This window comes from Tiliqua scincoides, chromosome 7 (genome assembly GCF_035046505.1).
Source record: "Tiliqua scincoides isolate rTilSci1 chromosome 7, rTilSci1.hap2, whole genome shotgun sequence".
NCBI classification, from domain to species: Eukaryota; Metazoa; Chordata; class Lepidosauria; order Squamata; family Scincidae; genus Tiliqua; species Tiliqua scincoides.
The window spans coordinates 9,053,701-9,067,226 of record NC_089827.1 but is presented as its reverse complement, the minus strand read 5'-3'; positions in this window follow the sequence as shown (position 1 = coordinate 9,067,226).

Genomic DNA, 13,526 nt, shown 5'->3' with positions numbered 1-13,526 from the left:
AATTGGGCAGCCTATTTTAGTATTCATGGTGAATATTCAGTATTCATTCAGTATTCAAGATAGATGCTTGATTGTACAGGGACACTTGTGCACCTAAATAACATGGGCATTTTGGAAATCCTTCCCCTGGGTCTGTTTCTGTGGTTTAATAATGCCAGAATTTTCCTCATCAAAATAGCAGAATGGCAAGATTTTGCTATACAGTATATCAGGTTTAACTCATCCCACTGCAAACTTTTTAAGCTAGTGGTTCTCAAACCTTTTAGTGCCGGGACCCACTGTTGACAATGACAATCTGTCAGGACACGCCGGAAGTGATGTCATTAACCTGGAAATGATGTCATGGCCAGAAGTGACATAATCAAACAGGAAAATTGTTAACACCCCATATGACAACATCAAATCAAATCAATGCATGAAGTAAATTAAAAGTTTACAGTAAAAAATTTATTTAAAATAAAGAAGATTCTTCCTAAACCTCCCCCCCCCCCCAACAGTTGCTGATCTCTTTTAAAAAATTCCCCAAACATCCCAAAGGCTGCAATCCTACCCACACTTACCTGGGAGTAAGCCCCATTGGCTGTTATTGTTAAAAGCATATACATAGTAGCCTGTTAGAAGTACAGATCTGTAACATCTCTCTAAATGCAATTCGTTGCCATGGTAGCATCGCATCTAATATATTAAAAATGCACATTTAAATGAATGAGAACTCACCTGAAACTGGCTCACAACCCACCTAGTGGGTCCCGACCCACAGTTTGAGAATCACAGGCTTAAGCCATTTCTGCCCAATGTTGCATATACCCTCTATCCCAGCAATTTTCAACCAGTGTGCCGTGGCATGTTGGTAGATTGTCTGTAGGTGTGCTGCGGGAGTTTGGGGGAGGGTCATTTCTTAGTAGGGCTATTGGGTTGTGTGAGAGCCCCCAGCCAGCAGCAAGGTGCATCTTTTCAATTGTCAGTAAACTCATAGCTTGCCTTGACAGTTTTAATGCCTTGTCAAGGTGCTGTGGGATGCATTGGTATAGATCAGTGATTTTCAACCTTTTTTGTTTCATGGCACACTGACAAGGTACTAAAATTGTCCATGCACACCATCAGTTTCTGAACAATTGACAAGGCACACCATGCTGTTGGTGGGAGGTTCATATCCCCCAAAGGTCCTGTTAATAAATGACCCTCCACCAAACTCCCATGGCACACCTGGAGACCAATTGCGGCACACCAGTGTGCCACGGCACAGTGGTTGAAAATGGCTGGTATAGATGCTATACCGCATTCATCCATGACATGGGGTGAATAATGGAATCTAATGGAATGAAATTATTCCATTATTCACCCCAACTAAGCGGCTGAACATGGTATAGCATGTACCAGTGCATTCTGGGGTGACAGTGGAGGAGCAAGAAACCTGGAAGTGGGTCTCTAAAGCTATTTTCCCACTGATTTGGTATCCACTGATTTTTTTTTTTTACTCCGCTGGGGTTCAGGAACAGAACCCCAGTGGATAACGAGGCGCAACCTATAAAGATAACTTTAATTCTCCTCCACAAACAGGGCAGGCAACTTGATGCAAAGCCATTCAACTGTGTGTACTTTTGAAAAATAAAAAGCCAAACAGCTAACAACTGACAGGTTTATTAAAGACAAGTCATGGTGAACAAATCTATCATTTAATAATACTCTTCAACAAATTACTGACTTATTTGATAACAGGAACTGGTTGATCAATAATGACCTTCCAGCACGTCTGACAGTGCACGGTATAGTAAATGTATAAATATTGGCTGGGTAAAAATACTTTAGCATAGATTATAAATTGATCGCGTGTGGTATGGAGAGAAATTGCTAATGGGAAAAGACCTCTAAATCTGCTTAGGGATCGATCCTGGGAATGACATTTTCTCTAAGAAAAGGCAGAAGAAAATACTGGAGGAAGGAATGCATTAAATATGTCTTCAGTCTGTAGGCTGAGCCTTAGAATATATGAAATAATAAAAATACTAAATAATAAAAATGAAGAGAGTATGTTCAGAATACATTTTCTTCACTCACTGACAGCCCAATCCTAACCTTTATCCAGCACAGGTTTGGAGCTTTCTTAGGTACATCTCCCAATTCCAGCAGAATCTTGCTGCAGGCTGGGATTATAACCAAGATAGAAAAAAGGCTCCCTAGCTACCAAAGCCAGCTATCACAGTAAGATGCTATTTTTTGCAGAGAAAATATAGCATGGGGAATGTAGCATGGGGAGAAAAAAAAGTGCATAAAGAGGAAAGGCTTTCACAGTGCCACTTTGCAGAACCTTGGCTTCATGGCATTCATCTCGAGTCCCACAGCGTGGAAAGATGGGAAAAAATAACTACCAAAAAAAGAATCAACAATGGTTTTAGGCTACCCTGTTCTGAAGAGAAGAATAGGAGAGGCATACTTTACAGTCAAGAAACAAGAAGGCTCAAGAGAGAAATCATCATAGTCTATAAATACAGTGGAGGTAACAGTAAAAAAAAAATGAATGATGGAATTTATTCAGTCTCCGAGGGATGTATGACAAGACGCAATGGCCTGGAGCTACAGAAGGAAAAGATTCAGCTCGACATTAAGAAAGAAGTCTTTAATGGTTACAGCAATTGAGACACAGTATGGATCTATCTAGGGAGACATTTAAGGCACAATCGCGGACAGGTGTATTCCGGAACCGATTGGCTCATGTCTTCAGCATAGGGATGCTAAATGCAGATTGTCAGTCTAGCTAATGGAGTAGCCCCCCTGAACGACGGCAAGGTTTTGGTGCTGTGGCTCCTACTTAGACATAAAAGGACCACATGCACTGGCCTGGAAAAGAATAATTTCATTCATATACCGGAGGTCTCGGCATTTGAAATAAGTGCAGGGAGTCACTGCACCATTCAAATGAGGATCTGACACCAGGGAACAAATACATCTCTCTCTCTCTCTCTCTCTCTCTCTCTCTCTCTCTCTCTCTCTCTCTCTCTCTCTCTCTTTCAAAATGTGAGTCTGGAAAAAAAATCATGTACAGATGTCCCCCCCATATCTGCAGATCTGGAACCCACAGATTCAGTTATCTGCAGTCCTCTGTGCCCCTCCCACGACCCTCACGCCCATTACCTTCCATTTTTTTAATTAGCAAGTGTCCCATCAAAACCTTTCCTTAGAGATCTTATGCCTGGTGGTGTAGCTGGAGGGGGGGGCGGAGCACCCAGCCTAGTGGAGCACCCAGCCTGGCAGAGAGCCTCAGCCGTACGGCTCCGTTTTGCTCCCCCCACTGGGAATGGCTCCGAAGGGAGGGGCCACTTGCCCGCCGTGCTGAGGCTCTCCGTCAGGCTGGGTGCTCCGCCCCCCTCCAGCTACGCCACCGCTTATGCCCACTTTAGACTAATTAGTCTCTCTTCCCCGCCCCCCCCCCGCCAAATAGCCCTACAAATGCTGACATTCAGGTATGTCAGCAGGGCTGAAAGTCAAACAACTCATTACAGGCGTCCCCTGGTATCCGTGGATAGAGTATCCATGGGTCAGCTTCCTGCTTCCTGTTAACATTTGCTGAGTTGTCTCCTCTCGCTGCAGGATACTGCCTGCTTGTCTTGCTATAGCTTTCTGCTTACAGTATAGCGTCTGGTTAAGCCATTTCTGCCCGACATTGCATATACGCTACAGGGATCAAATGTGTACACATGTGGGCTGGGCAGAAATGGGTTGAAGCAAGATACATAAAGAAAAGGTTATGGGCATTGGGGGCATGCAGATAGGATTCTCCTGTATCTGTGGTTCCTAGTATCCGTGGAGGCGCCAGGAATACTTCTCCTGTGGATATAGGGGGAGGGGGAACACCTGTACAGGAAGTGAGCATGTAGTGCATCTGTGTTGGCTTTTTCCCCCTGTACATAGTCAGTGGATAATAATAATAATAATAATAATAATAATAATAATAATAATAATAATAATAATAATAATAATAATAATAATAATAACAACAACTTTATTTTTACCCCGCCTTTCTTCCCGAAGGGACTCAAGGCAGCTTACAACATATTAAAAACAATTTAAAAACAAATAAAACATATTAACACATACTAAAAACAGCAGTCAGAGTAAAAAAAAAATAGGTAAAAAGAGCATAGAGCAGCAGCAAGTCATAAAAGAATCAGGCCTGTAAAAAATATTAAAAGATGTTAAAAAGATGTTAGGTCTCACCGTGGATTAGGGCCATGGCGTGAGGAGAGGGGCTTTAACCCTATGCCCATCACAGTCCCAGTCCTGATCAGGGCTCTTCTTAGGCCACAGCTGCTGTGGTCACACAAGAAAGATATAACATGGAGAAGAGGACTGAGGAAAGGCAGTAACCAAGTTCACATTTATTTTGTGTTGCAGATTCTGAAACAGAACAGATTTTGAGCCTTTCCTTGCTGGTCAGTGTTCTGTTAATAAATTGTTTCTCATTCCTTGTACGGCACATTTTTTATTCATGCCGGAGCATAATCTTCACTTTTTATTTCCGAACAGGAGCAGCCATCGAAAGGCAAAGCCAAAATTTCCTTTCAAGCGCATGAATGAGGAGTGCTCAAGGTTAGGCTTTTTTCCAAGCAACTCTCATGCTTGAAGTGAAAATGAATGTCATCCGCAAAGGGCCGTTGCGCTGGCCCAAGTCTCCCGGGTTCTAATATTTGCACGGAAGGATTGAGGTTCTGTTCTCTTTTCCAGACAGCTAAGAGAGAGAATGATCAACATGTGGTCCGACCTGACGAACTCTAGACACATAACTTGATTAAAACTACCTCTGATTTGTCTGGAGCATTTCAGCATAGAATACGTCCGTACCCTCTCTGAACGCCAAAATGTAATCGCTGTAACAAAAGTTACTGTAGGAAAAATAAAGTATGGGCAGAGGACTAATGAAAGTAATATATCATCCTGTATGTGTTAAAGCTAGTATTGCCTAGTGGTTAGTGAGTTAAACTAGAAGTAAGAAGATTAAAATTCCCACCTACAGCCCAATACTATCCAAATCCCTCTTCCCGCCAATTCAACCTCACCAACGGACCATGAACTGTATCCCAGGAAAGGGGGGGGGGTGTTTGGAAAGGTCTCCTTGGAGCAAGTGAACATTTGCTCACTTATGTTCACCATCCCCATGGGACTCCTTGAATCTACGCCTAGCAGGGCCTCTGAGAAGAATTTTATCAGGAGGTACAGAGTTTCTTCCATGCCCCTTCCCTTCTTCACTGGATCGTAATGTTGTACAGTCATAATTTCTACAAACTACAATATATAAATTTATTTTTCACATTTTTATACCGCCCTTCCTCCAAAGAGCTCAGGGCAGTGTACACAGCTGCTCCCCTCTTTTTGCCTTCACAACAACCCTGTGAGGTAGGTGAGGTGGAGAGAAAGTGACTGGCCCAAGGTCACCCAGGAAGCTTCATGGCTGAGCAGAGATTTGAACCTGGATCTTCCAGGTCTAAATCCAATTCCCAGACCACTACACCACCCTGACTCTATGTATGCAGGCACAGAGTGTGAATGCTAGCCTTCACACAATATATGCAAACGTTTTCTGAGCTCTCAGGAAATTTCTGGTTCCCATTTTGACTCCTGACCCAGGTATAGTGTACCTGCTCCTCATGGGCCCTGGTGACATCAGAAAATGTAAGATCCCAGGAAATTTTCAAGCCCCCTCCTTTGACTTCTGGGCCCTCCTTTTTTTACCCTGGGCTTTGATATAAATGACCCCCTGCATCCCTCTCTCATGGGCCTGATGTTTGTTGTTTAGCAGGCATGAATCTGAGGCATGCAATGTTGGTGGTACGCAGTGGGGTCACTAGGGTTTTTCTTCACTTGGTACGGGAGGCCAGTTCAACCCATGCAGAGGGCAGGGCAACACCTCAGGAGGCAATACACCATTGCTGCACCCCGGTGGTTTTTTGGCTATAACGTTTGAAAGACTAGAGACAGATCAACTTGGTTTGTTTCATGGTATTCGGCATGAAATTACACATTGAATGATATATAACATGATGATGATCAACATGATGATGACATTATTCTAAAATACCAAGATTTTAATCATACCAAGATTTTCAAAATTTTGACCAGTAGCGGTTCACTCCCTGCCCCGTGCATGTCACCTGGTGCAGCTGACCCCGCCCCCCCAAACAATGCCACTGGTGGTAAGAGAGACAGACAGGGTTAGGATATTCCTGCATGCAAGTGCTGTGATACTTCCCCTGGTCTGCCTCACTCCCCGCACCTGTTCCACCCCCTCCACTCACCTCTCTGCCTCATAAGAATATAAGAACAGCCCCACTGGATCAGGCCATAGGCCCATCTAGTCCAGCTTCCTGTATCTCACAGCGGCCCACCAAATGCCCCAGGGAGCACACCAGAAAACAAGAGACCTGCAAGGCTTCCTGGGAATTGTAGTTAAGAACATAAGAACAGCCCCACTGGATCAGGCCATAGGCCCATCTAGTTCAGCTTCCTGTATCTCACAGCGGCCCACCAAATGCCCCAGGGAGCACACCAGAAAACAAGAGACCTGCAAAGCTTCCTGGGAATTGTAGTTAAGAACATAAGAACAGCCCCGCTGGATCAGGCCATAGGCCCATCTAGTCCAGCTTCCTGTATCTCACAGCGGCCCACCAAATGCCCCAGGGGGCACACCAGATAACAAGAGACCTGCAAGGCTTCCTGGGAATTGTAGTTAAGAATATAAGAACAGCCCCACTGGATTAGGACATAGGCCCATCTAGTCCAGCTTCCTGTGTCTCACAGCGGCCCACCAAATGCCCCAGGGAGCACACCAGTTAACAAGAGACCTCATCCTGGTGCCCTCCCTTGCATCTGGCCTTCTGACATAGCCCATTTCTAAAATCAGGAGGTTGCACATACACATCGTGGCTTGTAACCCATAATGGATTTTTCCTCCAGAAACTTGTCCAGTCCCCTTTTAAAGGCGTCCAGGCCAGACGCCATCACCACATCCTGTGGCAAGGAGTTTCACAGACCGACCACACGCTGAGTAAAGAAATATTTTCTTTTGTCTGTCCTAACCCTCCCAACACTCAATTTTAGTGGATGTCCCCTGGTTCTGGTGTTATGTTAGGTGTAAAGAGCATCTTTCTATCCACTTTATCCTTCCCAAGCATAATTTTGTATGTCTCAATCATGTCCCCCCTCAGGCATCTCTTTTCTAGGCTGAAGAGGCTCAAACGCCTTAACCTTTCCTCATAAGGAAGGTGCCCCAGCCCAGTAATCATCTTAGTCGCTCTCTTTTGCACCTTTTCCATTTCCACTATGTCCTTTTTGAGATGTGGCAACTGGAACTGGACACAATACTCCAGGTGTGGCCTTACCATCGATTTATACAATGGCATTATAATATTTTTTGTTCTCAATACCTTTTCTAATGATCCCAAGCATAGAATTGGCCTTCTTCACTGCCGCCGCACATTGGGTCGACACGTTCATCGACCTGTCCACCACCACCCCAAGATCTCTCTCCTGATCTGTCACAGACAGCTCAGAACCCATTAGCCTATATGTGAAGTTTTGATTTTTTTGCCCCAATGTGCATGACTTTACACTTACTTACATTGAAAATTCCATCCTCATTCCATCCTCAGAACTGCTGTACCTACTTTTGTAGGTCCGGCAGCAGGTCTCCAGTGTGACCGCCTGGTGTGGCAGAGCACCTAAAATCTGGATGATCTTGTGTCAATCACAATCTAACCTACTTCACAGGGTTGTCGTAAGGATAAAGTGAGGGGGGGGGAACCCTTATATGGCAGCCCAAGCTCCTTGGAGAAAGGTTGGGGAACATATATATTAATAACTTCAACATTTTCATTCTTGGAACTCACCTTTGGTTCCAAACTGGGTTGTTACTCAGAGCCTAAGTATGTAGAAATTGTATATGCAAAAGATTTTTTCATGCACCCTGTAACTATAATTTAAGGGATAGGGCATAGACAGACAGCAGAGGTGGCATGAGGCTGGCAGCAGGTGTGGGCACTTCCTACGCTCTGGGTCAGTCCATCACCTGAGACAGCCACCTCATGATTCCTCATTAGCAGGCCAGACCCGTACAGCAAAACTCACAGTGACATTAGCTGTCGTTTCTTATTGTGGTTTTGGAATAAAATAAGACCATGCAGGAAGCTTATTATACATGCTGGCTTCAGATGCCCGTGGAGACAGGTGTCACTCCTTTGCACTGGAACATACCAAGATCCAGGTCTACAGAGCTTGCGTCCTGAGTACACTTCTGTACTGCAGCGAGTCATGGACTCTTCGCTCATAACAGGAGAGGAAACTGAACACTTTCCACATGCGCTGCCTCCAATGCATCCTCGGCATCACCTGGCAGGACAAAGTTCCAAACAACACAGTCCTGGAACGAGCTGGAATCCCTAGCATGTATGCACTGCTGAAACAGAGACACCTGCGTTGGCTCGGTCATGTTGTGAGAATGGATGATGGCCGGATCCCAAAGGATCTCCTCTATGGAGAACTCATGCAAGGAAAGCGCCCTACAGGTAGACCACAGCTGCAATACATCTGCAAGAGGGATCTGAAGGCCTTAGGAGTGGATCTCAACAAGTGGGAAACCCTGGCCTCTGAGCGTCCCGCTTGGAGGCAGGCTGTGCAGCATGGCCTTTCCCAGTTTGAAGAGACACTTGGCCAACAGTCTGAGGCAAAGAGGCAAAGAAGGAAGGCCCGTAGCCAGGGAGACAGACCAGGGACAGACTGCACTTGCTCCCAGTGTGGAAGGGATTGTCACTCCCGAATTGGCCTTTTCAGCCACACTAGACGCTGTTCCGGAACCACCTTTCAGAGCGCGATACCAGAGTCTTTCGAGACTGAGGGTTGCCTAATACTGTAGCAAATGCCAGCATCCCCATGGTACCACCTGAAGTACAAGGTTATTATATGATCCAGTATTTAGGGATGAGCTGCCCAGGCAAGACACTGGAAAGGTGCAGTAAGGCACTTTGCAGTGGACAGGAGACAAACAGCGCCAGCAGAGAGGCCAGCACTAGTCAGCACTGGGCCTCTGCACTGGTGGGGCGACCAGTGGGGTCTACCAATGGTACATTTCCCACCGGGTGGCAAGGAGGCATTCCAAGGCAGGGGGATGTTAGGGGAAGATGGAGAGAGGGTGAAACTAGGCAGGGGAGGGATGCCCAGGAGGTGGTTTAGGCCAGGAAGAGGGTGGGGATAGCAGCAGAGGCTGCGGCTACATGCTGTCACCCTTCCCGTGCCTGAAAGCCCTACATGGGCTGCTCAAGTCTGCACCAGCTCTGGAGCTGGCGCAGATCCAAGTAAGCCCACAGGGGCTGCCTAATCCCAACATGGGTTAAGCAATCTGACGAGACCTCCAACGGCTTCCTTGGCCTCGCCGGACACAGCGATGGCCATTTCGGTGCAGGTGTACCGCAGGGCGTGCGAGGAGCATACGATTGGGCAGCCTGACACTCGCAGTTGGGCTCCTTTTCTCCTTCTGCGGTCAGCCTTTGTTCTGTTTAACGCAATTCATAATATAAGCGCTGCATTGTTAAAAATAGACTAAGCTGTAACTGGTCAGCGTTGCCTCTCAAGCTGCTGGTCTGCTGCAAGTGTGCCATTCATCTCATTTACACCAGTCATTTCTTTCCTGGCGGCCTCTCCAGCCTGCGACGGCTTTTTTTTTTGGCTCCTTGCCGAAATACGTGGGTTGTCGCAATTACACTTTGACGGACAAATTAATATTTTCTCTTGGCTGGGAGTCGGGTGTTTATGTTTCTGGGGACATCCGTTTTCTGATTTGCCGAGCTGGTGTCTTCCTAATCAATTGACCTCCAGTGGCCAGCGAATTTTTCCCCCCGCGGGATTCTGCAGAAGAGAGACAAAGTTTTAAAAATAAAGATGAAAAGACCGACAAAGTCTTGCAGTTTCCCATCTTTTCTTCCCTGTATTCTCAAACACTTCCAAGCTTCTGGCTTAGTGATTCTCACACATTTAGCACCAGGACCCACTTTTTAGAATGAGAATCTATCAGGACCCACTGGAAGTGATGTCATGACTGGAAGCAGGAAAATCCTACCCACGCTTACCCAGAAGTAAGAGCCCAATCCTATCCAATTTTCCAGTGCCAGTGCTGCTGTGCCAATGGGGCATGCACTGCATCTTATGGTGGGGCAGCAGTCACAGAGGCCTCCTCAAGGTATGGGAACATTTGTTCCCTTACCTTGGGGCTGCATTGCGGCTGCACCGGTGCTGGAAAATTGGATCGGATTGGGCCCTTCGTTCCATTTACTATCATTGTTAAAAGAATATACATAGTAGCTTCTTAAAAGTACAGGGCTGTAACGTTTCCCCAAATGCAGTCACAGACTATGGTAGCATCAAGTCTAATAGATTAAAAATAAAATATTGAAATGAATGAGGACCCACCTGAAATTGGCTGACAACCCACCTAGTGGGTCCCGACCCACAGTTTGAGAAACACTGTTCTAGCTGTTATTTTATTAGCTTGCTTCAAACGGCTTTCTCTTCCATTTGGGAGGGGATGAAACACTTGGCAAAATTTGATTTTGCCTACTGAAAGAGATGTCTTTGAGAAACCCTAGTCTTTCTCTCCTGCAGGATGACACATCAAAGGATACTGTGACTCCCAGGTTTTCAAGAGATAATGGTTGGATACAGCATAAAAATAAATATCCCCCTGGATCTGCTTACCATGATCACATCACTCTTATATACTGTTTCTGTAATTCAGTAGGATCTTTTTATTTTCTACAGATAAAATCTATGGGAAGGATTTTGTCTGCTGCTGGGAGCTCTCAACAGGTTCCTTCTGACTATGAAGTTTTGGAAGGACTCAAATACGATCGCCTGACTGTATCATATATAAATAATATATCTTAATTGCCCTGATTCAGCAAGAGTGAAATAGGTTTCTGTGCAGGCAGAAGGGTGCTGTATCATCATGAAGATTATTATTAATCTTATTATTATGATAAGATTATTATCAATCTTGTTATTAATGACAACAATATTTGGTTCTGGATTCAAATGGCCACATCTGCTGTTCCATGCAAACACCTGTAGTCTTCTGGATTTCCTCACCCAACCTGCAAAGCTGTCCCTAGAGGTTGGAGGAGAATCTTTTGAATCATCATTTGATTAAGGGCAAAGAACTGCTGCCAGGAAATGATTGAACCCGCAGGGCCCTACAGAATTTTTCTGCTCATGTGTAGGGCTCTGTAATGAAAATAGTGGTCTCAGGAGGCATTGGAAACTACCAATCTCATGCACCAGCATGCTCAACAGTGTCCAGTCAGGCATGCCTTGCTCCCAGTAAGCCCTCTACACCAGTCGTTCTCAAACCTGGGGGTCATAAGAACATAAGAACAGCCCCACTGGATCAGGCCATAGGCCCATCTAGTCCAGCTTCCTGTATCTCACAGCGGCCCACCAAGTGCCCCAGGGAGCACACCAGATAACAAGAGACCTGCATCCTGGTGCCCTCCCTTGCATCTGGCATTCTGACATAGCCCATTTCTAAATTCAGGAGGTTGCGCATACACATCATGGCTTGTACCCCGTAATGGATTTTTCCTCCAGAAACTTGTCCAATCCCCTTTTAAAGGTGTCCAGGCCAGATGCCGTCACCACATCCTGTGGCAAGGAGTTCCACAGACCAACCACACGCTGAGTCAAGAAATATTTTCTCTTGTCTGTTCTAACTCTCCCAACACTCAATTTTAGTGGATGTCCCCTGGTTCTGGTGTTATGTGAGAGTGTAAAGAGCATCTAGGACCAGGACCCACCAGTGGGTTGTGGTCCACTTTTTGGTGGTTCGCGAAACTGATAGGGCAGATTAGGCTATGTACCTCAAGGGTTAAACAAACTGTGACTTGGAGGGGGAAGCACTGCTGCTCAATGCCCTTGGTGTTTATAAAGCAGGCAGCAGCCACTAGAGCAGTGATTTTCAATTCTTTTCATCTCATGGCACACCGACAAGGTGCTAAAATGATCAAGGCACACCATCAGTTTTTTGACCGTTGACAAGGCACACCGTGCTGCTCGTAGGGGGCTCACATCCTCCAATTGCCCAACTAATAAATTACCCTCCCCATATTCCTGTGGCACACCTAAAGATGACCATCTGTGGGCACAGTGGTTGAAGATCGCAGCTCTAGAGCCTCTAAAACAGGGGTGCTCAAACTTTCAACTTTAGGGATGCTGGACCTTTAACAAGTGTATAGAAGAGAGAATTTCAGCAGGTGCAACTTGTCATCCCACAGATGACCAGCTGCACCTGCTGAAATTCTCTCTCCTACACAATTTTAAAGTTCCAGCATCCCTAAAGTTGAAAGTTTGAGCACCCCTGCTCTAAAACATTTGAGAACCACTGCTCTACACCACAGGTCACAAAACGATGAGCCCAATCCTACCCTTTCCCCAACCATAGCATGCAGAAACACCAGAACAGACTGGTGAGTGGGAGGCAATCAGGAGGCAAAATATTTTCCCTCACCCCTCCAAAAGCCTCCCGATCGCCAATGCATTCCTCAGAACTGCACCAGCTCTTTAGCTGGTCCGAGGAAAGAAGGGGATGTGTTGGCAGGCTCCAGAGGGGAGGCTCTGCCAACAGACCTGGCAGCTGCCTGCCCTCCCCCCACCCTGGAAAGCCTCTGACATGCCCTTATCCCTCCCACCTCACACCCCATTCCAACCACCCCACCAGCTCAACAATGTTGGTGGAGCCTCTCCTTGGCACTTCTGGACACTGGGACTTCCCTACCACCTGGTAGTGTGCAGCTACACGTGCTTCCAGAATAGTGTTCACAGTGCTGTCAAGTTCATTCTACCCCAGACAGTAGCATAGCTAGAGGGGGTAAAATGGTAAGTACTGCAGCCACCGCAACGGTAAGTACCGTAGCCTTCATGTAAGTGGCATCTCCCATTTGCCATCAGAGCCATTCTGGGCAGGGACAGCCTGCATGTTGCCATCACTGCCCAGAATGGTTCTGGCGGCGAGTGGGAAGGGCCACTTTCACAGAGCATTGTGGCGCCTGCAGTGCATTTTGTCCCCCTCTAGCTACACTACTGGCACCAGTAGTTCCACATGGGTTCCGGAGCAATGTGCCTCATAGGATTGGGCCTTTGCATGAGAACGCGTGAGAACTAGCAGGGGGGGCTGGTTAGCAGTGAAGAGTTCATTATGAGTCGAGCCCAAATTCAGAAGTGGTTTGAGCTCAGCTTATAATGGGACATGGATTTCCAAACTGAAAGCATCCCTTTATTTGCGCCCCCACCCATAATTTCAAGCGGAACACTCTTACATCATGATGATGATGATGATGATGATGATGATGATCATTCGAGGCACAGGTTTTCCAGAACTTTGGCTGCTCCTGATTACACAGGCCAACGCACATTTTGCTTCCTTAAATGTTACACCACTTCCTGGGTATATTTGGTGTGCCGATTCCAAAAATGGCATCCGTTTTGCCCTATCA